We start from the raw sequence: 27,292 nt of genomic DNA on the forward strand, positions 1-27,292 counted from the left end.
GAGTTGGAATTTGTGACAAAAAGGTTGTGGACAATGTTATTTGTGCTACTTAACCAAATATCTCATTAATTCAAGTGCCCAATGATTTTCTTAGGTTTGTTACCTTTGTTCTCACCTTCATATTGTTCTCCTACCTTTCCTACACTTGTATATGTATTTATATATATATTTAGTTTTGACAGATACAGAGATAACTCTTATGAAAACCAGCTTAATTTTAAATAATGCCCAGACACAGGAATGAAGAAAATCTATTTACATTTCTGTGGGCCAAGAAATAAGTCTTATTCACTCAACAGCTGAGAGATGGGATAATCTGAGGTCCTATCAGATGCTTCTCAGATTTATGCCAAGAGTTATTGAGCCTTAACTGCAAACACAGACACATCAGTGTTCTTTTAGTCAGCTGCTGCATTTCTAAAGGGAATTCACCTCTTCTCCAAGGGTACATCAGTCCCACATAAACTGTTGAACCTGGAGGAATAAGACTTTGCTGATGGTCACAGTAGTTGCCTTGTGGAAGAGTTTATTCCCCTTCCATTAACCTGGAAAATTACCATTATCATTGAACTCCAAACTCACCACTGGTGTTTGGGCTCAGCTTTCTGCAGGGGAACACAACAGGTTCAGTGTGCACTGGGAGTGTGATTCCAAGGCAGAATATCAGGATTATACACTGCTTTGGCTCACTGGAGGATGCCCTTGAGTTTAAACACCTGTGAGAGTCCAAGAGGAACAGATTTTTGGTCCCCCCCCCAAAGAATTCCGAGACCAGCCTTGTTTGATCTGAAGTGGTTTTATCAAAGCTTTGCATTTTGTAGGAATCTGGTAAAATTAATATCCTCTAAGCAGCTTTTGGCACCTAAAAAGCACAGAATGGATGATCCTGCAGAACTAAAGGAGTGAGTCTGGACTCTGAGTTTACCTTACACAGAGATCAGAGAACAATTGCACTGGGCAAGTTTGATACACCTGCCCTGTCTGTGTCCTGGACACTTCCAGCTATTTATACAAACACTACTGGGTTATCAGATCATTTTCCAAGTTTTTTTAATCCAGTTTCTTTTAGGAATTCACCTTCAGAAAGTGTTTTGAGAAGGTGATGCCATAAAAACAGCCTTACCCCCCTATAACTCACATTACCTATGAGCTTGCTCAGACCCAAAAAAACACCCCTTGTAAGGCAGGTTTAGCCTGGTAAAAATAAGTGGGTTCAGCAGTGAGGTTTTAGCCCGTTTTTCCAGCTGAAAATCTGGCCCAAAGAAGCCTGAAGAACTGGGGGGAAAAAACCATATACAAACCGTGATCAGAGCCTTAGGTTTCTAAACCGTATTGAGGTTGCAAAAACAAATTGACATCAACATATGGGGAAAGTCTGAAGTTGCAGCAAACATTCACAAATGTGAGAAACTTTGGCATGCAAGAAGTCCCCATTAAATTCAAATACACAATGCACAAGATTAAAGTTATTCAGAGGCATTAGTGTTTGCAAGATCAGCCCCCTGAGATGTCTCTGTGTAGTAACAGTTACTTTAGGTTTAATCTGTTATTGCATTAATATCTATAAAGAGCATATATAAATACAAATCAGATGGCAGCTGCAGTCTCACTGAAGGAAAAGATTGAAGGGCTTTGGGGGGGGGGGGGAAACTAAAATTTCCATGATGGCAATTTCCAGCCCCACGCATTTTGGGATTCTCATCCTGCCCAAACTGCAGCTATTTTTTTTTTCCCCATACACATACATATATATGAGAACAAAAAAGGCAAAGAAATTAATTAGAAGAAGAAGAAGAAAAAAAGGACAATACTGATGGGAAAAATTGTTTCCAAATGGACAGATTGCCCTTGCACAGGAGCAAGTGATGGTCTTAAGTGTGGCAACCCCCCTCAGATTTCTTTGAAAAGCCTGATGTGCTCTACTTAACACTTAAGAAAATTCACTGGGGAATAATGACCTCTAATTTATTTTGGCTACAGTGATGTTCATCTGTGCTTCTGTTCCTCTTGCTCTGAAGATTTCAGGGTAGTTTTTAACCAGGGACTGACTCATTCTCTAGCTGCCTGGTAGTTAATCTGCTTGGATATTTCCCCAAATAACCATCTGCTCCACCTTGTATTTGTTTCACTCTGTGACTATCTTAGTTCTTGGTCTGTCCTGCTGGTTTATTCAGCACTCTTTAAATTTCTCCTCTGGCCTTATGTCTGGTTGCTTATGTTTTGGACAGACAATAGAGGTGATACAGGCCATTATTCATGAGAAGCTTCAAGTGTAACGTGAGAAACATCTCATCTCCTGACCCCTGTTAGCATAAGAATTGCTGATAAAATTCTGGACTGAAAGAGAAGAATCTTCTGGGAAAAATATAGGCAAAAGTTTCACTTGAGATGTGTTTTGTAAGAATAATCCAGATTAATTCCCTGCCTAAGGACCAGATCTGGTGCAGTTACCAGGAATCCAGAGAGGTGCTGTGGGACAGACCTAAGGATGCTTGTGAAATTTTAAACAGGAGAATATTCTTTACCACTCTCCTGCAGCCTGTGCTCTTCATTTTATATTTTTTTTCTCCAAGAATCATGAAGTGATTTGCACACTTGAGTGAATGAAGCCTCACAACACTACTGGAGAGGGTGTAAATATAATTCTGTTGATTCCACATCTGGGTCAGCTGAATTAAAGATTGAAGGGATTTTCTTCGATCATGTGTCACCAAGTTTTAACCAGTTTTAAGAGATTTTAACAGAGTTACATCTGAAAGAAGCTGAGGTGAAGCAGTGGGAAAATCACACATATTGGAAAAAGACAGTCAAAGGATCATCAGACACTGAACTCAGAGTACACCTGACCACAGGAACCAAATTTTGGCAGCAGCTGAGCACAGACCTACAGTTCAGAAGCCAAGCAGGAGCTGACCCACCCTGTTTCCTGAGGATGTTCCTATGGAAAACCCACAGACACACGGATTCATTTGTCCTCAAGCAACAAGTGCCGCACCACAAAACCCCTCCAGATCATTCCAGGGGCCAGATTCTTTCCAACAATCATTCTCAAAGCCCGTTGGCTTCACCCAAACTCATTCCATTTTCAGATCTATCAGTGGCTCCAGAAATTTGGTACCACATTTGCTGGAGAATCCAACACTGCCTTGGTTCCACGTGGAGAACAGAGTAACACAAAACACTGAAGTTTTTGCACCTCTAGCTCTGGTGATTCTTATCTCTTACTTCTTCCTTTTCCTTCTCTCCTTGTATCAACCCCAAGCAGAGTATTGGTGCTGTTTGTGTGTTATTTCACACCAAAATAACATCAGTGGGCTTGCTTTTGCAGAAGTTGAGGGCTGAGTCTACTGAGCCCAAACTCAGTCATTGCTACTTTAAAGGCAAAGCATGAAATAAATGCATTAAATAAAAGCATTAAACAGCAAATCAAACAGGCAATTAGTATTTTAGGATGGATTCAAGGGGGGAAAAAAAAATCTACATGTAAATACTCCCAACTATTCCAAAACAACGTCAAAACACACCAAGAAATGTTTATGGATGCTCCAACTGCTAATGGCATGCAAGAGGCTTATCTTTCAACTATCACAGGTCAGTGAAAAGGAATATGTGAATTTGCAAATGTTCCCTGCTTGGCTGATCCATCAATATGATAACTAATACACACTTAAACTCCTCAATGTACTGCCTGAAATTAAAACAACCAGATAGCACAGAAAGAGCTTAAATAACCATTATCAATGGATTTCAGATAAGAGTCAAGAAATAATTTCAGGAAGATCACCCAACACAATCAAATGAAATAGCTTTGGAAACGGGTCAGGGGAGTGTGAGCTGGCAACCAATTGCATTTCCCATGCACAGGCAGTTCAGCAAAAAGTCTCCCCAGGATTAAAAACCTTGACAAAGTTGGTTCAAGCTGCACTTCTCACTAACTGATGGGGAAAAACCATCAGTAAACCAACAGTGCTCAGGGCAGAGAGGATGTTTGCTCAGAGGGAGGGTTTGGGGCCAGGCTGCACCTTTTCTCTCCTTGTTTTGGGAAGTCAGGAGTGGCTACTCAGATTTATATGTTGATCATGGTCTGGAATATCCTTGTGGTCAGCTGGGGTCACCTGTCCTGGCTGTGTCCCCTCCCAGCTCCCTGTGCCCCCACACTGGTGGGGTGAGGAGCAGGAAAAGCCTCTGTGCAGCAGTAAATAAAACATCCCTGTGTGATCACCCCTGTGTTCATCACAGACCCCAAACCCAGCCCCGTGCTGGCCACTAGGGAGAAAATCAACCAGCCAACAATTTGATTTTAGTATCATTCAGAGGTTCCATCTGGAATTAGGGCACCTCAAGGCTACTGACACACTCCACAGCCCAGGTCCTTAAGAAAAATGTCAAACATTACTCAATTCACCACAAAAAAACCTTGTAATTTAGGAGCCATGGAAGAACAATCTCACCCATTAGTCCCAGGGAGGGTGTTTCTAAACCAGGCAAACATGGGTTGGGGGTCAGCACTGAACTCACACACAGAGTTTGAGGGGGAAATGCTTCTCCCTGTTAATCCTGTCTCAGTTCTGGTCCAGCTGCCTCTGGGGTTCTCCTCTCTCCTGGGTGGGACCCTGCAGCTCTTTGATTGCCTTGCATATCTGCAGCTATGTCATTCCTGGCTGACCTTCCCACAGCCCAGATGTTTTCCTCTCAGAGCTGCAGGAGCTTGCCAACAAACCAGCCTGGACCTGGGTTACTCTTAAGCCTTTCAGGGCCTTCAGCAACTTTTTGACAGCTCTGAGAGGCTGGGGGAACCAGGAGGAGAGATGGGAGCCATTTCCTCCATCATTTTAGCCTTTATTTTCCTTTCCCCCCCCCAGAAATGCACCCAGAAAAATACCATCACATAAACTTCTGGCTGTGGAGCCATTTCTTGGATAACAGGGCAGTGGCTCACAAACATGTTACTGCAAAACACGTGGAAAATTGTCCTGTCTCCATTTCCAGCCCTTCTCTCCCCCTCCACACAGAGTGTCCTCTAAAAAGAGCACAAATGACTGTCATTAAAGATGAAGTTTGTGGGTTGTGAAGCTTCAAAAAAAAAAAAATAAAAAATAAAATCAGAGCAAGTCAGCTCAGCCCAAATCAAAGCAGAGGATCACAGGAGATGGTCAGAGCAGCCCAAGCCACTCATCTGCACTAGGACTTGAAACTCTGTGTTTTATTTGGGGTTCTCTGACCTACTTTAGCCTCTTCTCCCACTCAAAATTTGTCTCCTATATGGGTGTTGCATTTGGGGGTTTATGGGAGCTATTGGGATGCATATCCCTGGTAATTGGTGTTCCCACAGGTCCGTGTCTCATCCTTCCTGATTCCCAGGGGATCACAAGCACCACCTTATCAGCTGCTGCTGAGATATCACAGCAACCTGTTCTGTTTGTGCCTGTGCAGGACTGGCCAACAGTATTCCACAAAAACCTCACCTGGGATTTCTGGGATCACCCAGGATTGTGCCCAGACCCTAGAAATGCCACCCATAAAAGCCCAGAACACCCTCACTTCCTAAACCCAAAAGTTAAGTGCCCTTTGTTAATGTTAAAGCTCAGCCATTTAAGCCCATCATCCAAAACCACACCACTTTTAGGTGCTGGTTTCTTTGAAGGGGCTGGAGGAACATAAATTAGCCCTGAACACCTTGGCTTTTCCAAGAAGAGATGTTTCCACGAGCAAATGAAGAAAACAGACTCCCAGGGGCCCCTCATAAAATCTGGCATGTGAGAACATTTCAGACCAGCATTTCCTGGGGCATTTCTGAACTCTGTTGATTCACGTGCACAAGATTTTGTCTCCAGCAAAAGGACCGGGCGACAAAGGTGGGAGAACAATGCACCAAGAAAACAAATGTAGAGCTTTTTTTTTCCCCCCCTCAAATTAATTAAAAGAAACCAGGCCTGATTCCCTCTGTTTGACACCAGTAGGATGCCACTGAGTCCTCAGGAGTTAGTCCTGATTTACTGCAGCCCCTCAGTCACACACCCCCAGCACAGGAGCCACTCTGAGCTGCCCTCACCCAGGGCTCCAGCACAAGGCTCCCCACATCTGCCACCAACTCAGAGCAAATTTTACTCATCACCCAACCCCTTTTTTACAATCCATTATGTTGACCATTAAGGTAATCACATGAATTTGTAAGTCTGAGATGGGGGAGCCATGTGAGCCTCCTGCTTGGGTTTCTATGGAAACAATTCCCCCCGGCATCCTTGGTCCACATTCCGTATTCCTGCCACTGTCTCATTCACACACTCAAAAATCCCTGTTTTCCAGACACTCATTTTGTGAGGGTGGAGTTTTCCTCTCCCTCCCCTTCCTCCATGGAGCTGGATATCACTGGGAGGGTGGACCTGGCAGGTCACTCCTGACCCAGAGGAATCAGGGTGGGCAGCACAGTCCCCACACAGCTTTTGGCTTTTTGGTGCAACTGGCAAGACTGAAAATTAGTCCTAATGATGTTTGAGAAGTTTGGCCACTTTCTTCCCTCAGGGAAGGTCACACACGAACTCCAAAGGAAACTGGGATCTGTAGCAACTTCCATGAAGTAGCTGCCACCTTCCCACCTCCTTCCTCTGCTCCCTGGCAGCTTCACCCATCCCATAAAAGTAATCCCTTATGTGAAAGGTGGCAGCTCCCCTCCAAGTGCAGCCAAGACACGCCAGACTTCAGCCCCGGGATGGAATCACTCCCTCCCCAGCTGGAACAAGGAGCAGGCGAGGGAGCCAGAAATTAACTTCCCCGTTAAAATTTGGCCATGATGCTTCAATTAACACTCCATCCTCAGGAAAAGTACCACATCCCAAGCAACAGGGCCTCCATCACTTCCCTTCTGAGACTGTTTCTCAGTACAATGGGCTTCACACTTAATTTTCCTCCGAGTCAGCCCACGTGTTTAATTGCTCAGTCTCACTGTAATTCAATCCCCGTGGACCACTGGGAACAATTCCTTCCTTGTGTCTGCAGAGCTGCCACCACCCTGATCAACTCAGCAAGGACAGAACTAAGGGTTTGGAAGGCTGAAAACATGAGCTGCTACACCTACTCCGAGCAGCTACACTGAGTAGTTGGGGTATTTATAGACTGCTCCTCTGTGCAAGTGCCACGTACACCCAGGAGTGGGTTACACCTGCAGCTCCTCAGTGCTTCTCATGGCAACATCCCACGTTTTCTGGGACTATATGAGACTTTTCTCTACTGGCTTAAAAGCTGCCTGCATTTCTGCAGCAGCACATGAAGAACAAGGTAAAAGAAATGTCCTTTCAGCCCATCCTTTTGCCAATACTCAGCTGAAGCATTAAATGAAATTTTAAGCTTTGCCAGCCCTGCTTTGCCAGCATTTTGCCCCAGAGCAGACATCACCGAGGTAGAGGTGCTACAGAAGGAAGATGTCCAAATATTACCTGCCTTTAACCTCTTTGTATTCCAAATATATCAGGAATTGCCTTGCAGGAGGTTAAAACACCAGTTGCCTCCTTAAAGTACCCCTTGCACTCCTGCTGTGCCAGTTTTAAAGGAGCACTGGGGCTGCACTTTCAGACAGTATAATTTGGCCCAGATCCCTTCACTCCATTGTTTTCACTGGGACTGTTCTAAGTTGCACCAGATGAGGATATTGCTCTGAAAAGATTTTGCTTTAAAACAAACACACAAACAAAAACAGGTTTAGACAAGACCGGGGATTTTGAAGCTGCATTCCTGCCTCCAGAACCTTCCAATGACTTGCAGTAGCCTCTGCTCCACCAAGCCACAAATTTGTAACGCTTTAATCTTTCCATGTAAGTCAGTTCCTCTCCACCCTTAATTGTTTTTGTTGCTCTTCTCTGAATTCCGTCCAATTTACCACACAGTGCAGGCTCCATTACATCCCAAAGGCCAGAAATATGGTGTACAGAAGCTCATTTTCAAATTCTGTGACCTCGATTCTTGGGAGGATTTCAGAGACCAGACACCAGGCTATAAATGAAGAATGTGAGCCCGTATAGTTGGGTAATTTAAATGCATTTTCTGTGAATAAATCTACCCGGTACTTTCTTGATCTATACAATCTTCTGCCATAGGGGCCTAACATAAAAATACTTCAAAGGCTCGAACAAATTCCCTCAAGATGTGATCTTCAGCATTTCAAAAGCTGAAAGACAGAGACAAGGTTTAAAGTGATCATGATGTATTTTCAAGGTAACACTCCTCAGCAACTCCTGTTCACCCATTTCTTGAAAGTGAAATTATATCACCTCTCTCTACATAGATCTTTTTAACTTATTGACTCGCTCACGAGCAAGGCAAAGATGAAGTGAATTTGACTTTTGGTTGGGGGTTTGCTGTAGCTCATTATCTTTAAACGAAGCACAGCAACGCTTCCTTCCTTCCAATACAGTTCCAAGTGGAAATCCTCCAGCCACAGGCCCTCACCACTTCCCTGTTGCAGCACTAACAAAGTTTAGATTTGGATTCAAGTTTCAGCCCCTGTGTCGGGCCGAAACACGACCCTGAGCAGCAACACTTCAGTGAAAGATTATTTTTGCGTTACACCTCCGTCCCATCTCTGATATTAATTACACACTTGGAGCTTTAAAGCCCGGAGATATTTTAAAACTGGTGCTCTTGGCTGAAACCAAGATTCCTCCCGTCTTCCAAGCAAACTCCCCGGGACTGAGGGATATTTAATGAGAATGCAGATGATCAGTCACAGCCCTCCTTGCAGAGTTAACTCAATCAACAAACTACTAATGACTCCAGCATGGCCCAGCTTTTTGGGCTAATGAGAACCGTATTGACCAGCTTTTTCCCCCGTTCTGCCAGGATCAAACGCCAAATATGGAACGAGTTGTGGGACAACTGTAACATTACCCTGCCAGCAAAACGCTGACCAGCCACAGGACAAAGCCTGAGTGTCACCAGGGAGCCCCTTTCCCAGCCCTTCCATAGGGTGGGGCTGTCTGGGGAAACCAAACTCCTGAGGAGCACAGAGCTCCCACCTTGGTGAGTGGCACCTCAGAAAAGCCTTTTGTTCCCAGCACTCCTCCTCCTCCTCTCTGCTGCAGGGTAATTTGTAGCAGGTGAGAAGTAAATACCTTCTGCTTCCTCTCTCTTTCTCTTTTGTTGCTGCAATTCCACCTCACCTCCGTTTTTTTTCTCTTCCCTCCTGCTCCAAACAGGACCCAACTGACCCTAGGAAAGAATTCAGGGGTATATATAGATCACAGAGTCTGACCCCTCCTTATCACCAATATGGACCATTTTCCATATGGAAACCCAACAGGTGACCATGCTGTGAAAGAAAGGCAGTATTTATTTGTTATTATTTATTTCAGAGCCTGAGGACTGAGTGGGAAATAGTTCATTGAGTGGTATCTTGCCTGTTACACAGAGATTTGCTCCCATGGAAAGAATTCCAGCGCCTTCAGTCATCTTTGGACTAACACTTTGTTTCCTTCCCAAATAACCTTCAGTTCCTGGGACGGTCTGATCTGCAAAATGGCCAATTTCTAAACCAGATTGTCCATCCTGTACCCTGGAGAAAATGCTCCAGTCTGACCAATTTCTCTCCATCAAGAGAAGACCCTGGGTTTCATTTTTGTCCACACAATCATTTTGCTGGGGGTCGAGTCACCTCCTTTCCCCAACCCTCCACTCCCCTCAATCCAACAGAATGTTTTGTCCTCTGGAAAGTACAACTGCTACAGGAAAAACCAAACCAGGTATTATTTTGCTTTTGAGCAGCTTCATGCTGCATCACCCGAGAGCCACAAACTCTGCCACCCTTGGCTGCAACCAAACCAAAGCAAAAAGGGGAGAGAAGGAGTAATCAGGATTTGGGGATCACTGAAAAAGCATCAATTCTCCAAAGTTTCTTTTCACACCGAGCCCATTTGCTGGTTTGCTTGAACAGAAGTCATGGAGAATGCTCACAGCCCATCACCAGGGACTCCTTCTTCTTTAAGAGGAGCTCCCACACAGTTCACTCCACTTTTAAAGCTTAAATATTAAATATCATTCAGCCAAGTCATAGTGGGGGTCCACGCTTGACTTCATTTCTCTCTTAACAATGTCCTCAGGCCAGGGGCCTGGAATTCAGACACTTAATAACTTCCCTGGGCTGAGAACTCTTCACCTGGGGCGTGCTCTGCTCTTATCTGCAGCTGGAAATGTTCCTGTTCATGCCATGCTCTGCCCTGGCCACAGCACTCCCTGCTCCACTGACTTTCTCCTGCACTATCTTCAGGTTCCAACTTTCCAGCCCCACCTGCAGGTCCACACAAACCCTTTTTCTGGTACCTTCCTACTCCCTCTCACTTTGGCTTTAATTCTACAACACCAAATCCCTTTGTCCCCTTCTCCTACCCCAATTTCCCTGTCCTCTGTGCCACCCATGCCAAGGCTGATCCCCAGATCTCTGTGACTCTGCTGTGGTGTCCTGTTCTGACAAAGGATCTTTTACTCAGCCTCCCATTTTTAATGCTGTAGGGCCTAATTTCCAACAGTTCTCCATCCTCTTCTCGCACACATTCAGCTTTCCAAGAGCAATTCCAGTGACTTGGGAGCAGTGGCTGGAGCTCCATATCCACAGGCAGGTTTCTGCTCTTCCCTTACAGCATTTTGAGAGGTCCTGCACAAACATTGATAACATTTATCTCCTCCAACCACCTAAGTTCCCAAAGGAAAATTCAGAATGAGGTCCAAAACTGTGTGATTTCAGCCCATTCTTGTCCATTGCAAGCAGATAAAAGAATCATTATGGTTGGAAAAGACCATCAAGCCCAGCCATCAACCCAAAGAGCAGCCATTCCCTCCCAGCAAGGTTTAAGAGATGTCCAGGTCACTCTAAACTTTATCCTCCTGGGCATCAAGTTCTTGAAATATGTGACTGGCAACCCCTGTGCAAAGTAAATGTAAATTAAAGTTACAGCAAAATTAACTTTGCCAACGCTCTTGGTTTTCCTCTGTAAATGGAACAGGGCTTCAGCACAGCCAGTTTTTGTGCTACTTCCTCAGATTGCTTTTAGGTTCATTAAGTTCCAGCTTCAGGAAGAAAATGGTAGTGTTTGATTTATGGGTACAGGGGAAGGAGGATGAAGTCAGCAATAAATCCAGTTACAGCAGTGTTGCTCCAGCTCTCTGCAAGCCAGTCCCAAGGAGCACCCAGATTCCAGTCCAAGCTCAGCAGCCAGGGCTGATGTTCTGCACAAACCCTCCCCTCCCTCTGTGCCTCAGTTTCCCTGATCATAATAAGATGATGCCAACTGTGAAGCTGAATCCTGGGATATCCGCCAGAAAACAGAAAACTGCTTCCTTAAAATGGGTTATTTGTGACTTCTGAGGCAAATATGAGAAAATGAATGAATTTCCTGCCTGGGTTTTGTCTCTTTTTATTGCCTTTGAAGAGCTGAGAGGAATGACTGGAAGGTGCTCTGGACAAATCAATGAAAGTAACACCCAACAAATGACCTTTCCTCAGCATCTCATAAGTACCTGTCAACTTCAGGAGTGCCACCACGACTGAATGGAGAGATTTAAAGCCAGACTATTCATTAGAGAGCAAACTATTATTCTAGAGGTTTAAATGAATTGGCCAGTGGCCAGCCTTCCTTACTGCTTAGGTACCACTAGGAAAATGGAAAGTGGCTGCTACTTGGCTTGCACAAAAGCACAGAAGAAGGGGAGGGGGGGAAATCCTTTAAGAGGAACAAGAACCAGGCTGTTCAACTGTCTGACACCCTCAGAGGATGGCACAGAGGGTAAGCAGAGACACAGGACAATCAGGGACCCATGAAAACAAGCAGAAGTCTGTAAATACCAGAGGTGGCCTCTATTTTATGGCATCACTGACCATCCACCAGCTAAGCAGACTGTAATGAATGATACCAAAAAATAAAGAGGCTGAGAGAATGACTTCATAACCCCAGCATATACTACTCACTTGCCATCTGCAGTTCTGAATTAAAAGCTAAATAATCTTCTCTGGTACATCTCACATTTGCTAACACTTCAAACTAGGACTTACAAACCTCACCTGAATTTTGCTTGCCCTGCTGAGGAACCCAAGTTAGTTCTGGGCTGCTCTACTCTGCAAATACCCCAGACTCTTACAATTTACCTCCTTCAGTCTCTCCGCAAAGACAACAATTAAAACTGTGCAAAGTCAGTTTTCTATCAGAAAGCATCATTTTCTTTTTGATCAAAGCTGGCTTTAAATGCTTGCTAACAGCCCTTGGTAAAGTATTTTAAACACAAACTCAGTCCCTGTATCTTCTGTTTCACTGGTGTCAGTGATGATGGTCAACTTGATCAGGTCATAGAATGGTTTGGGTGGGACAGAACCTTAAAGCTCATCTTTTTCCAGCCCCTGCCATGGGCAGGGACACCTTCCACTACCCCAGGTTGCTCCAACCTGGCCCTGGACACTTCCAGGGATGGGGCAGCCCCAGCTTCTCTGGGCAACCTGTGCCAGGGCCTCCCCACCCCCCCAGGGAAGAATTTCTTCACAATATCCAACCTAAACCTATTTTCTTTCAGTCTGAATCCATTCCCCCTTGTCCTGTTGCTCCATGCTCTTGTAAATGGTCTCTCCCGTTAAGTGTGACCCAGAGAAACACTGTGCAAAATCCTCAGGCCCTTTTTAGACAGCTCTGACTGACTTTCCACACCTTCCAAAAAGTTTTCTTTGGCAAAATAACCTCCTTTTGCAGATGGTAAAGTCTGAAAGGTGAAGGAGATGCCGTTGCCTCACCACTACATCCCTGTACAGACTTCAACCAGATCCTCACCACCGCCACGAGTCCGCTAAAACACGCCCAAGATGTTGTTGCTCCTACACAAGCAAGTGGTTCAAAACATGAATACAGAGAGTTGCCTACCTTGGCACACCCCATCTGCTTGCCAAGTGCTGCAGGACAGCTGGGTGCTCCTCCTCTGCCCTACACTGCAGGATTTTGCAGATCATAGGGCAAACCATGCTCTGCTCCTCAAGCCCTGCCCTCCACACCTCAAGTTGCTTCTCTCAGTGTCCTGCTGCCCCACCACAGGTGTTCTACCAGCTCAGCTGCCCGGGGGACAGGCCCCGAGAGATTCCATCTCCCCCTTTTTGTTTCCTGTTGCTGCCACGTTCTGACCCCTCTAATATTTACTCCTTGGGCCGTTTGAAAAGCTCCCCCGTTCTCGGGGCACCTCGGGGGAAGCTCTGTGGCTTTCCAAAAAGGAAGGCTGCATTTCGGATGGCACGCAGCAAAACAGCCTGACCATGTGTAAAAATAAGATTATTACAGCACGGCCCACGGTTCCAAGTAGCCCAGCTTTGCCACAGATAAGGCAGATGGAGGAGGCTTAAGGATGCAAATTGAGCACTTTTTCTTCAAACACTACCCAGCTGCTGAAGGTGCAGAAGGCAGAGTTTTAGGATAAGCTTTGTGGTGCAATTTGTTTCCATTGCACCCTGCTTATGATGATTTAGCTGAGTGGATCCAGAATCTGTTACAGTAAAACAGGTCAGAGTGGATAGGGGAAAAGATATTTCCATTCTTCAAAGGCAGAAAAACAATTTTTCGTCTTTTCTGACTGGATACAGTTAAAGAAGATTACAGCTGGTATGATTGCTTTTGGCAGCCTAGTGTATGACCTATAATTCTGTAAAAATATAACCAACCCTTCAGATATTGACTGTCAGGAATTTTCCCCCCATGTGCTTTTTGTTCTTCTCGGCCTATTTCATACGGAAAACTTACCATATTATAGATGTGCATATAAAGATTCCTTGGCCTATTTCACGAGCAGACAGAACAGATTAAACTCAACAGAACACAACCAACAGCTCCAAACTGCGTCTGGTCACAGAATCACGGGAGGGTTTGGGTTGGGAGGGACCTTAAAGATCTTTTAGTTCTGACACATTGCCACGGGCAGGGACACTTTTCCCTGGAGCAGGTCGCTCCAAGCCTTGCCCAACGTGGTCTGAAACACTTGGGCAGAGGTGTCTCCTTGCTTTGGCAGCTGAGGGAGCAGTGGTGCAGCCAGCCCAGCCCGGTGGTGACAGAGCCCAGGGGAAGCAGCTGTCCTGCACAGACATTTCTTGCTCCCACCCCAACAGAGAGGGAGGGGAGAAAAGCAGAGTCTGAAAGCTGTTTGCCAGCACTGCTGCTTTGTGTGGCTGCAGCAGCCTTTGGAGGAGCACCACTGCAGGCACGGAGAGGTGAATTGACTCTCTGGTGTCTGTGGGAGAAGGGAGAACATGTACAGTCCAACGTCAGCCTTGTGTTAGTTCAAGCTCAGCGTTGAAGTCCAGCATTAGGAGCTCCAGGTGCAGCCTGTGCTTTAGGGAGTCCCTGAAGGGAGGCCACAGGAGCTGCCTGGTGATTTTTGGAGGTGGGTTGTTGATGACAAAGATCCTGGCCCACGATGGGGAAGGGAGGTTAACGCAGCCAAGCCCAGAACAGGCCCCGTGCAACTCCTTCCTCGCTGCTTCAAGTTTAACTTTCTCTGTTTACTTTTTAATTTAATGTATTCTTTTGATCTCTCTTCCTCTCCTTTCTCTTGTCTCCCCGAGTTTGCTGACACAGGAGAAGCATGACAAGCTCAGACAGGCTAACCTACTTTTTTCTTTTTCTCTTGTACATGTTAACGCTCCCACTCTTCTACCCAGCATATGAAAGCTCATTGCAAGTATCATTATAATGATACTACCAGTCCCCTGTGAAGTAATTCCCCCAACTGACAGGTGAAGAAACTGAGATACACAGAGCTCTTAAATTACTTGCCCCTCAAGCTTACAGAGGAATCCAGCAACACAAGTGGAAGTGAAACCCAACAGGCTCCTGTTTTCCTTGGCCCCAACCTATATAAAATTATTATGCCTCCACCCAACACAGGTCTGTCAAATGCCTCCACTTCTAAACAGAGAAATAGCAAAATTTTAGGTGTCAGTCACATAGGTTTACACATTTCTATGGTTTAAGGAACCAAGGAACTCTCATCACCACGTCCTGAGTGCCTTCAGTCTGTGCTGTCGCCTGTGAATTGGGTTCAAGGGGCCTCTAAAGCTCAGGGTGAGTGTTCATGGCTCCATCTCACCTGCTCTCTGCAGCCCCAGACCTGCACTCAGAGTGGAACTGAGCTTGTTTTCACATTCAGCCACGTAGTCTGACCCAGATTTTTACATTTAGGCTGAGCTTCCAAACACACTGACCTGAATTCCCTGGGGGTGCTCATCTTTGGGAGATTCAGCCAGACTTGGACAGGTTGTGTCCATCCCTGGAAGTGTCCAAGGCCAGGTTGGACGGGGCTTGGAGCAACCTGGGCTAGTGGAAGGTGTCCCTGCCCATGGCAGGGGGTGGAATGGGATGATCTTTGATGTCCCTTCCAACCCAAATCATTCCATGAATCTGTAAGTCCAAAAATCACACACAACCGAATTCCATCCCATGGATGTCCCTCAGCCAAGTTGTTTTCCCTCTTTGTGTGGAATAATTCAGTGCTAAGCCCTGAGCTGGACTTTATAGAGATCAGATTTCCTTTATAGAGATCAGATTTCCAGTTATGACACCGACTAAAATTCAATATCCATCACTCCCCCCAGGATACAGAATCATCTTCAGCATTAACAAACCCCAACTTTCAAAAGCACACCTTGAAAATTAGTCTAAAATTACTTGAATTTACACACTGACACCTTTGGGGTTAACAGTCTCCAAGATGTTCTGTGCAACAAATCATGCCTTTTTTATTTTATGAAAGCTGAAATTAGCACATTGTCTTGGAGCTCAGCCTTAAAGGCAAAAAATCCAAATACTACAAGGAGCAAATAATAAAATGAAAAGTGGACAAAGCACAGAATGTCTACACCAGAGCACTCAGAATAATCAAACCATGTTAATTTTTGAGGTAAGTTAGTCAAGCACTACTTAAATCCCTGTTTAGATGGTTCACTTCACAATCAGAGTGGCCTGAATTAGATTTCACTAAATTTAGTTTGGAAGCGAGTCAAATTGAAACAAAATCACTTTCCACCATGAACAAGAGTGACCACAAAGGGGCTCAGTGCAGTTTAATGCATTTTATCCATTCATCACCAGTTTAATATGAATTAACTTCTGCCCATCCCAGTGTAGACAAGCCCACAGTTCTTTACATCTCCATGTGCAATAATGCTCCCTTTCAGTTCAGTTCTAATGTCTAATTATCTTGAACACAGCGACATCCACACCACTCTAGAAAGAAATCAATCCTCCCTTTGCTCTGAGCTATAAATGCCTGTATTCCATAATCAGCCTAACAGGACAGACATATGGGATGGGACATCTGGGGAGCACACGAGAGGCCATCTCACATATTAAATTATTTTGCAACCATCCCTTCTCAGACCCAGCTTTGGGTGGTTCTCCCTTTCCACGCCAGAAAACTCGAGAGATGTTTTTGGTTTGGGAGATATTAAATAATAACCTCTCAGCTGCATTACTGGAATGCTTTTCACTGCTAAAAATCTCCCTCTACACCTTGTGCATCTTATCTCCAGCATTTCTTTGCAGTGCTGGAACTCTCTGCTCCTGCCATCAGCCCTGGGACTCGTTTCTCCCATCACTGACACGTGGCTGCCTCTGGGGTTAAAAGTGAGCACACAGATACCTCTGTGGGACAGACAGCAAAGGAGGAAAAAGCCTTTTTTTTCCTAGGACTTTTTCTAAGACTTCTAGGACAGCAACAGGACATGGAGCAAATGTGAACTGGATTCAGACAGGTTCAGGGGTCTAAAACAAACCCAAGCCCAGCAGCTCCTCAGGAAGGCACTCGAGGGCAATTTTAATTGTTGTATTTTTCCTTCTGAATTTCCAAACCCATCCAGTGGGTGCCATCCCACATGGCAGGGAGAAAAGGCAAATTAAAGGAAAGGCCATAACGCTGTGAAGGTGAAACTGAGACTCAGAAGGAGCCAAAGTGCCCAGAGCAGGAACCTTCCTGCTGTCCCACAACACCCTCTGCACTGAGAGCTGAAGAGCTCTGCCAAAACCTGGGTTTCTTGCACAAAATACACAGGGACACACAAAAAAAAATACAGGGATACACAAGAGTCACCAAGCTACTCACATCAATTTATGCCTAAAGCACAAAAATGTTTTGGTAGTGGCGACACCAGAGTGGAAGAAACAAACACCAAGATCTTCAGGTTTCCCTCCGAGTTATAAACCACTCAATATTTTCCCATTTCGAGTAAACATGGAAAAACTGGGGAAAAGATATTTTGGGCAACTCTTCTCCAGTGATATGCTCCCAGAAAAACCCCATGAGGTGGGTTCTAGCCAGGAGTGGTGTTATCAGAGAGAGATAAATTGGATGCCAGGTGAGGTGCTAGATCTCAAGGGGAGTTGGTACCGAGTATCAATCAAATGTTGGAATTTATTCCCCTCTCCTTCAGGTTTTCCTTGGAGGTCCAAGAAATAATTTACAGAAGCACAGGGTCTTTTCTGTGCTGGCACTGCCTTTCCCTCCCTCCCTCCCTGCATCTGTTTTAGGAGAGTGGCAATGCTCTGAAAAGACCGGATCTTGTTTGACTTTATTGCTGTTGGGGGCAAAGTGAAAAGAGTGAGACCCATAAACACAAAGATGCCAAGATACAAGGAGACTACATGCTTGAATGCCCAGCCCTGGCTGCTTTGTTCCCTGAGAATAACCAGTATCTTGGTGGAGGTCACATACAAATATATATTTATATATCTTTGCCCCAGTGAAGAAAGTGAAGGTGGGAAAAGACACCAACAGACCATTTAATTGCCTACGGTACAACATCTCTTTGCCCCTTGAAGAAGTCAAAAACCTTATTTTTAGTCTCATTTCTACTCTGAACTGATACCTTCTGTTCTACTTTTCCCCTCTCCAGAAATGTCTCTGAGTGATTCCCTGCACAAAATCTTTGGGGGAAGGAAAACCAAACATTTATGGCTGCACAACACAAACCCACTGAGAACCCAAATCACACGGCAAAGTAACAAGATTTAACTGTAAACTCTGAATTCAGGGCAGACTGGTTGAAGTTTCACTGAACTCAGTCATCCCAGGCTAATTTAGTGCTTTCTGTGGCAGCAGCTCCCAGCAAATCACCTGGAAATGTCTCACACTTCAGGTCCAGAGCTCTGGGCATCCCTCTGAAGCCTGACCTTCCCAGCCCCTCTGCCCTGACCCACAGCAGTGACCCCAGCCCAGGTACTCCTGGGTCAACAGTCCTGAAGAATGAGCCCTAAATTTCCAAGGAAAGCAGTGACTTTGCTTTTTGTGAACTCCTTAAAGCTGCCTCTGCTCTGCTGCAGAACTCAACGAGCCCCAACCCCAACGTCACCATCATCCCATTGGTGATCCAGGGGTCACTGCTTTGTGCCTCCAATTTGGTCAAAAACCCAGGCTAGGTGGGAGGAAGGAGTCCATAAAACACCAGGCATCCCAAGGACACCATACCAGTCCAACAGAGTTTTCCAACAGAGTTTTCCACAGCCCAGGCCACCCCGTTTCTCCAAGGGAATGTGGAAGCAACATGTTTTTCCCCAGGGAAATCCCGGGGCAGGAGGGAAGGGTCATGAGAGCAAACCCCACTGAGTTCAGCAGAATAATGAAAGAGGCCAGGTGCTTTGTGGAGTTCCAACTTCTGTGCTTACACATCACCTAAGTTTACATTTAAGTCTGTAAAAACCGAGCAGGAAAGAATATGTGACGCAACAAAAGATAAAATTAAAGAAAAGGAAAATAATCCATCGCACTCTCCACGGCCCAAAATGAGTTCTCAGCACAAATCTGAAGCCTTTGTCCATCCACATCCCACAACATAAACTTTCAGTGCTCAGTGCTCAGATCCAAGACACTTCTGGGCCATCAAGGTGAGACTTTGCAGCTCACAAACTGGGATGTTGTTGTAAATGGTTTGGAAGCCCAGCAAATTTTAATATACATGGCAGGATGTGTGACCAAAGGGATTACCCAGAATGGCTCACCTGATTAGTTATACAAATGCCTGCCCCCTTTTTTTTTTTTTTTTTCTTTTTTCCTTCCCCCTTTTTAATCCAAGACCATGCAGAATGCCAAAGGGGAGAATGGAGCAGGGGATGTACTGGAATGTCTGAAGGCTACAGACTTGGGATTTATATTCCACGTTGAATTCATTGTTCTCTCTCCTACCCCCTCTGCCCTCTAAAATATGCTGCAGCCATGACAGAAATAAATTAGCCTGAGGTACAGGTCACACCTTCAAGGGCAGGAAGAATTCTGGGTAAAATCAATAGAGGAGATGGGAGTCTCTAACAGCTGAAGCAGAAAGAATGACGCATTGATGGCTTTGCATATCCCCAGACAAAGGCACTTTGGAGAAACCCCAGTCCCTGCTGCCTTGGGAACACAAAGCTCATTTTTTCAACCACCTGAACCCCAAGAGGCGACTCAGAAAAGCCCCATTTCTATGGGGGAATTTGCATATCGAGGCAGAAAATTCTGTCCCTTTGCATCCCTGCCCGGGAAGGAGACCCAGAGGCTGAACTCTGGCCCAGGTTGGAACTCTAAAAACTTTTTCCAGCAAGCAGAACCTGCACCAAACTTCAGCCTCTCAAGTGGCTGCCTCAAACCAAAAAAAAAAAAAAATCCCCTGAACTTCAATGAACTCAGAAACAAGTCCAGGAGGCACCAACAGACATTCATGTGTGTGTTGCTTTCATTACTCTCACTTGTGATTTTAAATGCAGTGGATAATATATTCAAAAAATCACTTACATCCGTTGAGAACCTTAAACTCGGGGTTTAGCATTTATGAATCCCAGTTCCTCTGAAAGGAGGAGATATAAGATTTATAAGGATATGGATATATGAAGATTCATGCAGGAGTCGAGTGGTTTTTACTAAATGTCCCTCTGGTGAGTTAAGTATTAACTCTCAAAGTGAGGCACATAACCTGTGCAGACACTTCACAGATCCCACAGGGTTCCTACCTGTGTTTCCAGGTTCCTGAAAGCTTTAAAGCCTGATTTAAGCTCCCCCAACACTTCTAAAAATAGGAGTTAGACTTCTCAGTCCCGCAGGAGTTTTTGAAATTGCTACCCAGGAGGTTTCTCAACAGACAGAGCTAAAAGCTTTTCTCCTCTTCTGTCCCTCCCAGACTTCTCCAGAGACAACTCTGGCCCAAAAGCAGCAGGATCTAAATCCAAATGAACCCTGATTTTCTGCAAAGCCAGCGAGAAAATGTCAAATAAGTACCTTTCCCCTGACCTTGTTTGTTGGTTGGTTTTAAAACCCACGCAACATTCGTATCTGTATTGTGCTTTGATCATTAGACTCACACTTCCACCTATGGCAAAACAACTGTATTTGTACTTACATTTGTGGAGTCTGTGAGCAATATGGTAAATAGAATTGCTTTCATTTCCTCTGCTACCTGTAAAATAAATTAATTCACCATTAATACCAGTGCTGCACTAGAGGGTTGTCTTTTGCTTACAACCACTGTCCCACGTCTCAAATGATGCAGCAACACCTGCAGCAACTCTCTGCCTTTTGGGGAAAATTAGGGTAAAGTCAGCACCTCGAGGGAAAGTGTTTTACCATGAACTTGTAAAGATGATTTCAGGCAGACCACAGGCTTCCAGCTCCTACATGGCTCATTCCCTGCAACTAATTCCACGTGCTAGTCTTGGGGACAGGGAAAACGGGCAGAGAGACACATCCAAGATGTTTCCCAGGAGTGTTTTGAGGCACATGATCCTGGTCAAACATTAGACAGAACAGTGACTTGCCCTGCTGTTCCTTGGCTCTTCCCAAGGACAAAGCCCAGGGTGATAATGCACAGAGCTGGCTGTGATGCCCTAAAATACAGCCTGAGGTCCCATTATCAGTTTTTGCCTTGCACTTCTGTGTGCCAGACGTGAAAAAATCCAGTTGGGCATTCTGACATCAGTGCATTCAATGTCATCCAGCGCAGCTCTCTCCAAAATAAATCATCCCCTGCTCATTTTACACTTCCCTGCCCACTTTTGGAGGACATTCCAACAATCACAAGGGGACTTTATCTGCACAGATCACATTTAGCATCTGTAGGTCAAGAATGACCCATCAGAGATACCCCCATGTGGGGGCTGGACCAGCTGGCTCCCTTTTCCCAGGGACTTAGCTGGGGTGTTTCAGATGGGTCTTGACATCCTGATATTCCAAAGGCTCTGAGCAATCACCATCTTCAAAAAACAAAAAAAGGATGTGTAAGCACTGAAACAAGGAAGCTGCCTGGATGAACTCTTCCAAAAACCCCTTGGGCTCCTGCTCTGCACATCCCAGGGAGGGAACAGCCTCACAGCAAAGGTGGCTCCAGGTGATGGGATCCACCCCATTCCTCCCATCCTGCTTCCTCCATCCCAATTTCACCCCTGCCTATGGATTAGGGCCGGTTCCAGAACCCAGATCTCCATTTCAAAGAGCAAAATCACACGTGGAGCTCGGGAGACACACATTTTAAGTTTTTCCCCCATTTAAATTGGTCAAAAACCCAGGATTCAGCACACAAATGAAAGAGAGAAAACAAGGCTCCACACATTTGCCATGGCTTGCTCCACTCTGGAGGTAAATGAAACCTTAGAAAGACCTGGGCCTTTCCAGGAACTATGGAATTCCCCTCTCTTGTTTTAAAAAATACAGAAGGATTTAAATCCAACCACAGAACAGGAATAGACTTGCCTTGGGAATACCTGGGAAGGTGAAGGAAGACATCTATATAGAGATAAACATATAGATATGAGGATTATATATAAACATAAAAGGATGAAAATAAAGATGGGCGTGAGGCTAAATAGTTTATGGGTCAAAATCTGGGGGATATTTATTTAGTGGACATGACAATTGTACATCACAGGTAGGGTGGGTAAAGCCTGGGCTCCATGGACTAAGAGCTGTTTTCCACTTCTAACTTCTGCAAGCCTGTAAATTGCGAAATCTCAGCCCTTAGGAGGGGAAATGGAACAATCCCCAAACATTTCCTGCCCCTGATTATTATTTTGCACGTGAGGTGGGTTTGTACAGAGCTGGATTCCTCCAGCATGGATACCTGAAAATGAACAAAGGGGGAGGCCACGTTGTTTGTGCTGGGTAAGGACAATACTTTGCCTTTCCACTGCCACTGGATCGAGGAGAAATCCCCTGAGGGGACCTGGGGAACCTCCAAAAGTTAATGTTCAAAACTCAAATGAGGACGTGCACTTTTCCAGCCTGGATTTATCACTTCTCTGTAAGCACAAGGCATTTTTTTTCCTTCCATAAATACACAAAGTACCTCACAAAGGAGCCTCCCCGTTTCCCAGCCGAGGAAATGGAGGTGTGGGAGGCACAGAGGGGACAGACCCCTGTGGCCACACCGTGTCCCTCTGCAGCACCACAACCCCCACCAGGTCCCTAAATCAAAGAGGAGGAAAAACACAAAGGTATTTCCCAGCCTGCCCCCATCAAAAGCTTCCTTGGATCTCGGGGGATGAATGTAGGGAAAGATCAGAGAGCTCCAGCTTTGGGTATTTGCAGGTTCCTTCTGCTTGGCCTGGCTGCTCCCTGTCCCTCCACGGACACAGGGCAGGTAATCCCAGTGGGATCCCACAAAACCCACTCCCTTCTCTGTGCTCCTTGGCACAGAAGAGGAGCTGAGGGGGTTTTCTGCACAGTTTCCAGCTGAGAGGGCTGAGCAGCAGCACCACTGGTGTAGTTTGCAAAGATATTCTGCACTTCTAACCCTCTGAGTATGAATCAGGACTAACCTGCTACCCCCTTTTTTCCTCCTGAGATCCTTTGTCAACTTCCAGCTCACAAGAACCAAATAATAAATATGAATATAAAGCTGTTACACACAAGGATTTTAAATTGCCACACATCCAAGTTATTTCTTCAATTATCTCCAGTTTCTAAAGTTCATAGAATTCAAATATCAGAGGCTGTACCTACTCCTTGCATACACAAACTTCAGTCCTAACTTCTGACAAACAATATGACCATTCCAAAGTATAGCAGAGGACAAAATTTAACACCAGAAGCTGCCAAATGTTTCTGACCTACTTCAAACAATCATTAACTACAGGCAGTTTCTAATTATTTGAGTCCATTTCACTTCTTATTCAGTGGGCATTTTGTTTCTTGACCATTTGGCCTGTGTTCAGAAAAATCTCCATTAGGCAGCACAAAGTCTCAAAAAAAAAAAAAAAAAAAAAAAGGAATTATTTTCCTTCCCCACTTCAAGGTTGGGAATATTTTGAATCCTCGAGAGACAGGAGTTCTAAATATGCTTTTAAACCCCCAAAGCAGAGAGCACTTAAAAATTTAAAAGCTGAAAAATTTAGCCATCAAGCAAAATTTAGTTATCAAGCAAAATTGCTTTCTCTCACCTCTCTGCTAACAGTTTTGCAATTCATTTTCCAGAAAGGACTGGAAAAGTATTAAAAGGCAAAAAAAAACCCCATCGATGCTGGGGCTGGAAACGATCACATGAACAAGCCACAAGATTTGCTTGATAACATACAGTTTATTATTCAAGAACGAGTCTCATTTTCAGCTCTAAGGGAGAGGGCGGGGAGAGAAGGGGGAACAGGCTTTTAAAACACACGCTGGAAGCACAGGCTTGCATTTATAGGAACCACTAAAAAAAGGAGAAAGAAAAGCAAAAGAGGAGGAAAAAGGAAAGAAAATAAACCTCCACGCTCCCAGCAACTCAGGTTTTTAAGCTGAGCAGTCTCAGGCTGGTTTCACTCAAACCAAGTTTTACCTTAGCACAGAGAAGGAACAACCAGAAAGCTGCTAAACTTTTGAGGGAAAAGTTCAGCCCTGGCTGAGGATGGGAAGGGAGAGAGGAGAGCAGGGACAAAAGCTGTGGTTAAAAAGCCAAGAGCTGCTCACAAAGTCCCTCTGAGCCTCTTACTGACCTAAGGAGTCTTCATTTCACAGGTACCAAAGTTTGTCTCCTTCTCCAGGGCAAGATTCCCACTTGCAGGCAGGCACGTTACTGGGAGCGCACCCGGCATCAAAAGAATATTGTTTCCAGTCTTCTGAGGAGGGAAGGAAAAAATGCAGCCCAGGCAGGTACTGTTTCTTCCCCAAGAAAAGTAAATCCGGCATTCTGGAATGAGTTCAAACCTGGGGCTTGACAGGCAAAGGAGAAAAAGCTTTTTCCCTGAGCATGCTTAGTCCTGCACTGCCTGCACACTTAATGAACATTACTTCCTTCCCAGTGGTTACTCCTAGTAGAAATCCACACCCCCTACTCTTTCAGAAGTCAGGAATGCAGCTGAAACCAAAGTCCAGAAAACATGCCCGACACCCAGACAAGGCCCCACAGATCAATAAACTCAGGTTGTGACCCGCAGGTCAGTTTGTCAAACAGGACATCAGGGTGAGTTTTTTCTACACTTGGTGTAGTTTGCTTTATGCCTCAGCTAATGCTGCTCGCTCCCCAGAGAAAATAAAACTGTGCTGGCTTTTAAAGAATGATTAAATGCTTCAATAACAGATGGGAATTCTCTTTTCAAATCGTGTCTTTCCAAACCTGCCCTAAAGTGAGGAAAGAAGTTTTATTCCAGACTAAATTCGGTTGTTAAGGTCCCTGAACAAAAGCTGTTTGAATGTGTCGTGGGTAACGAGTATCTGGTGACCAAAAAAAAAAACAAAAAAGGAGAAAAAAAAAAAAAAAGGAGGGAAAAAAAAAGGTCCTTTTATTTAGTTAAGGTCTAATCCTGTTCCGTTTGCAATCACATGGAGTTTTGTCATTACCTCCAATGGGAATAGCACAGGGTTTTAGATTACAAATGCTTTCAGGCAAGAGCTGTGTCTACTCCAGTGACCTGCACAGGCCAGACTGGTTTTGGCACTTCAATTTGCAATTTACACCATCGCTGTGCCCGAGCCTTCAGACCCCCCCTCCCTCCTCCCCAAACTCACGGGGGCCGCCGAGGGAAAGCAGTTCTGCAAAATTGCATGTGTTATTTTTAAAGCTTTTCATTACATTTCAAGCTTCCCAAGTTTTTCCCGGGGGTTACGCTGAGCCCTCACGTCTCAATTCTCCTCCACAATAGGACCAGAAATGGAGCCTTTTTTTGTAGGGGAAGTCTCTGCCCCGTCACAGCCTTCAGGGAAACACCAAGTGTGGGAATCAGAGGGAAATAAGGAAAGCCATAATACTGCCTAATCACAATCCCAACTGGATGGGACATTACCCCCTAAGATAATGAATATAGCTCTAAATTTTAAAATAGGTTAAAACTCTGTCACGACCTCAGTGTCTGAGTAACCCCGGACTTCACAGGGCTGTGGGTCCTGATTTGAACACGACAAAACCATGGAAGACACTAAATCCCTGAATTCCAAATGGCCCAGACCTTTAGAATACAGACCCAATTTAGACTGCAAGTTTTGACAGTGCACAGTGGGAATATGTTCACACTAATGTGTTTCAGAACCACTGCGGGTCCTTTGCTCCAAAGTGCAACCCAGTGATGTAATTTCTTTAAAAAATAGTTTCCTTGGCCACACATCCCCAGTCGTCCTGATTTCATTCAAAATCATGAAAGGAAAACCCCAAAACTACATGAGAAAACCAAGCCCTGCTGTATTTCTAGCGTAGAGAGTTTGAAGAGGTTTTGGAAACGCCCAGAGAAAGTTTTGTGTGGATTTGGAGAAGCAGCCACAGCCAGCTAATTAAACCCAAATGCACCCACCAAAAGACTTTTCCACTTCATATCCCAAAGCTTTCCTTTGGGATATGCTTTGGGATATCCCAAAGCTTTCCTTTGCCTAAGAGGCAGCTAAATTGGAATATTATCTCCTCTGGACCGTCTCTCAGACACTTCTCTTGGCTGTGCCAAAAACTAAAACTATCAGGTGTTTATTGAACCCGAGCCATGGAAAGCAGGTGGACAGTGCATGTCATGCACAACTAAGAGGAATTATCCTAAAGCTCTGAACTGATGGATCCAAGGCTTACACACACATTCCCTTAGATTTGTGGGGATTTTAGACATCCCTGTGCCCCTCGTTTATTCATAAAATCACAGAAAGGTTTGGGTTGGAAGGGACCTTAAAGGTCACCTCTTTCCCTGCCATGGGCACCTTCCACTAGCCCAGGTTGCTCCAACCTGGCCTTGGACACTTCCAGGGCTGGGGCAGCCACAGCTTCTCTGGGCAACCTGTGCCAGGGCCTCAGCACCCTCTGAGTACAGAATTTCATGCTCACATCACCACTCCCCCCCATTCCTGCAGCCCAGGAGGATGAACAGGGCACCGCATCCTTTGGGTTGGAATTGCCACCAGGAGCAGGAGCCAAACCGACGGAAACGAAGCTCCTTGGGAGCCTCGTGGCTGTGACTCCGGGGTGGCAGAGACACAGCAAACCAAGCATGCCAGCCCTCCTGGCACAGCCAGCGCTGCTGCAGGTACTCAGCCTGCGCCACAAACCACCTCCTCCCAAATCCAGGCCCTTGGACGCCCGGGATCCATTTGCCTTGGGAGTTCCCCAGCACGGGAGCTGCGGGCACACTGCAAACCCGCCGGCTGCGAGTGCCAGCTGCTGGTTCCCTTCATGCCCAGTTACCCAGGAGCTCCTGGCACGGGGATTCACTGAGCACAGCATTGGCCCAGCGCTCAGACCGGCCCCGGCTCCAAGGGGAAAACTCGCTGCTCCCTCCACTTCGCTCCTGGAGAAGGGAAGGGAAAAGCAGGCAGGGCATTCCAGGCCACAAAGCTCTTCTGTCCTGGCACTCACATGAAAACTCGATGGACCAATGTGTGCCAAACATACAGGGCCTGCACCTCAAAATGAGCTCATACATATATATATATATATGTGTATATATATATATATATATATGTATATATATATATGTATGTATATATATATGTATATATATGTATATGTATATATGTATATGTATGTGTATATATATGCATATGTATATATGTATATATGTGTATATGTATATAAGCATATATATGTATGTATATTTTATATATTTTAAAATATTTCTATATTTTTTATATTTTCTAATTTTCTATATTTCTATATTCTAAATATACTTCTATATATTTTTATATATTTCTATATTTTATATATTTCTATATTGAATATACATTATATATTTCTATATTTCTATATATTTTATATATTATATTTATATATTTTATATATTATATATTTATATATATTTTATATATTTATATTTTTATTTTTTTATATTTCTATATTTTATATATTTATATATTTATATAATATATATTTATATATTATATATTTATA

General features: G+C 44.8%; 1 long non-coding RNA gene across 1 annotated transcript in view; it reads right to left on the reverse strand.

Moving 5' to 3' along the window:
• LOC116797750 overlaps window positions 1-24,199 on the reverse strand; it is a 35,830-nt gene extending 11,631 nt beyond the window's left edge. Inside the window, exons 1-2 of the long non-coding RNA XR_004360739.1 lie at window positions 23,931-24,199; window positions 20,366-20,422 (exon numbers count right to left, since the gene is read on the reverse strand). This is a non-coding gene — a long non-coding RNA (uncharacterized LOC116797750). The remainder of the gene's footprint in view (window positions 1-20,365; window positions 20,423-23,930) is intronic.
• Window positions 24,200-27,292: the final 3,093 nt, after the last annotated feature.

This window comes from Chiroxiphia lanceolata, chromosome 23 (genome assembly GCF_009829145.1).
Source record: "Chiroxiphia lanceolata isolate bChiLan1 chromosome 23, bChiLan1.pri, whole genome shotgun sequence".
NCBI classification, from domain to species: Eukaryota; Metazoa; Chordata; class Aves; order Passeriformes; family Pipridae; genus Chiroxiphia; species Chiroxiphia lanceolata.